Below are 3,041 nucleotides of genomic sequence, written 5' to 3' on the forward strand. Positions count from 1 at the left end.
CGATGCTCCGCAACCTACGTGCAAAGCGGTCGCACACCGGGTAAGGGAGTGAGAGCCCCAAACATAGCTGGGCGAGGCGCTCACTCCGCTCTTTAATATCTCGTTAATACCGCCAAGGAAATGGCACAAGCACACACACACAAGCATCCTCGGAAGAGGACAGTTCGAGTGACAGGTCAAATCCAAGAGTTCCGAAGACTACCTCCAGGAACAATCGGGAACAAGACCGATTACAAGTCGTCGAGTCTGTTACTGGGCGAACACGAGATGCGCACAGGAAATCGATCAGCCCTCACAATGGCCCAAGGCCAGAGATCGGACTGCTACGATTTACCCCAACAATCATCGTGCCACTCTTCGCAGAGAGGTGATAGACGCCAACGAGCCCGCGCATAGCAATCGAGGTGTAAAAAGGGCGTTGAAGGCAGGAAGCCTGGACGAAAGAGGCTACGAGGTCACCTCGAAGCGGTCTAAGAATCGGGCGCACTTGGGGCGACTACCAGTGCCAACCCCTTATCCCGCGGTGCGTCCGACACACAGAAATTTCCAAGGCGGCCAAGGAGCCTCCCCGCATAGCAATCGGGGTGTGAGGTTACGGATGCAGCATTGATAGCAATCGAGGTGGGAGGCGAAGGATGCAGAAGTGAGAGCCGAGGGATGTAGCAGAGATAGCAATCGGGGTGTGTGATGCAGAAGAGATAGCAATCGAGGTGTGCGGTGGGAAGGGCCCAGCAGCCAGAATGCATGAAGCGACGGATGAAGCAGTGATGACAACCGGGCTGTGAGGAGAGGAGGGATGCAGCCAAGAAAGCAATCAGGGCTCGAGGCAAGGGATGCATCAAGGATAGCAATCATGTTGTGAGGCGAGATTCCAAAGGCTAAACGTGAGAGGCTGCAGGGTCGACTCAGAGAGGTCTATGCATGTGAGAGGCTGAAAGCAAGGTCAACTCGGAGCGGTCTATGCATCGGGCGCGCTTGGGGCGACTACCAGTGCCAACCCCTTATCCCGCGACGCGTCCGACAAAGAGAACGTTCCAAGGCGGCAGAGGAGGTTACCAGCCGAAGGATGCAGTAGCAATAACAGGTATAGTTCCGCGGCGGCCGAGAAGACTCACCGCATAGGAATCGGGATGCGAGGCGAGGGATGCGGCGGGAAGGCCCCGACGGCTAAACGGAAGAGGCTGCAGGGCCGCCTCGGAATGGTCCAAGCATCGGACGCGATTGGGACGACTACCAGTGCCAACCCCTTATCCCGCGATGCGTCCGATACACAGATAGTTCCAAGGCGGCCGAGGAGCCTCACCGCATATCAATCGGGGTGCGAGGCGAGGGATGGGGCGGGAAGGCCCCAACGGCTAGACGGAAGAGGCTTCAGGGCCACCTCGGAATGCTCCAAGCATCGGACGCGCTTGGGGCGACTACCAGTGCCAACCCCTTATCCCGCGATGCGTCCGATACACAGATGGTTCCAAGGCGGCCGAGGAGCCTCACCGCATAGCAATCGGGGGTGCGAGGCGAGGGATGGGGCGGGAAGGCCCCAACGGCTAGACGGAAGAGGCTTCAGGGCCGCCTCGGAATGGTCCAAGCATCGGACGCGCTTGGGGCGACTACCAGTGACAACCCCTCATCCCGCGATGCGTCCGATACGAAGATGGTTCCAAGGCGGCCGAGGAGCCTCACCGCATAGCAATCGGGGTGCGAGGTGGGGGATGCGGCGAGATGGCCCCAACGGCTAGACGGAAGAGGCCACAGGGCCGCGTCGGAATAGTCCAAGCATCGGACGCGCTTGGGGCGACTACCAGTGACAACCCCTTATCCCGCGATGCGTCCGATACGAAGATAGTTCCAAGGCGGCCGAGGAGCCTCACCGCATAGCAATCCGGGTGCGAGGTGGGGGATGCGGCGAGATGGCCCCAACGGCTAGACGGAAGAGGCTGCAGGGCCGCCTCGGAATAGTCCAAGCATCGGACGCGCTTGGGGCGACTACCAGTGACAACCCCTTATCCCGCGATGCTTCCGATACGAAGACAGTTCCAAGGCGGCCGAGGAGCCTCACCGCATAGCAATGGGGGTGCGAGGTGAGGGATGCGGCGAGATGGCCCCAACGGCTAGACGGAAGAGGCCACAGGGCCGCCTCGGAATAGTCCAAGCATCGGACGCGCTTGGGGCGACTACCAGTGACAACCCCTTATCCCGCGATGCATCCGATACGAAGATAGTTCCCAGGCGGCCGAGGAGCCTCACCGCATAGCAATCGGGGTGCGAGGCGAGGGATGCGGCGAGATGGCCCCAAAGGGTAGACGGAAGAGGCTGCGGGGCCGCCTCGGAATAGTCCAAGCATCGAACGCGCTTGGGGCGACTACCACTGCCAACCCCTTATCCCGCGATGCGTCCGATACACAGATAGTTCCGAGGCGGCCGAGGAGCTGGGGGATGCGGCGAGATGGCCCCAACGGCTAGACGGAAGAGGCTGCAGGGCCGCCTCGGAATAGTCCAAGCATCGGACGCGCTTGGGGCGACTACCAGTGACAACCCCTTATCCCGCGATGCGTCCGATACACAGATAGTTCCGAGGCGGCCAAGGAGCCTCACCGCATAGCAATCGTGGTGCGAGGTGGGGGATGCAGCGAGATGGCCCCAACGGCTAGACGGAAGAGGCTGCAGGGCCGCCTCGGAATGGTCCAAGCATCGGACGCGCTTGGGGCGACTACCACTGCCAACCCCTTATCCCGCGATGCGTCCGATACACAGATAGTTCCAAGGCGGCCGAGGAGCCTCACCGAATAGCAATCGGGGTGCGAGGCGAGGGATGCGGCGAGAAAGCCCCAACGGCTAGAGGGAAGAGGCTTCAGGTCCGCCTCGGAATGGTCCAAGCATCGGACGCGCTTGGGGCGACTACCAGTGACAACCCCTTATCCCGCGACGCGTCCGATACACAGATAGTTCCAAGGCGGCCGAGGAGCCTCACCGCATAGCAATCGGGGTGCGAGGCGAGGGATGCGGCGAGAAGGACCCAACGGCTAGACGGAAGAGGCTTCAGG

This window comes from Cryptomeria japonica, unplaced genomic scaffold, assembly GCF_030272615.1.
Source record: "Cryptomeria japonica unplaced genomic scaffold, Sugi_1.0 HiC_scaffold_108, whole genome shotgun sequence".
NCBI classification, from domain to species: domain Eukaryota; kingdom Viridiplantae; phylum Streptophyta; class Pinopsida; order Cupressales; family Cupressaceae; genus Cryptomeria; species Cryptomeria japonica.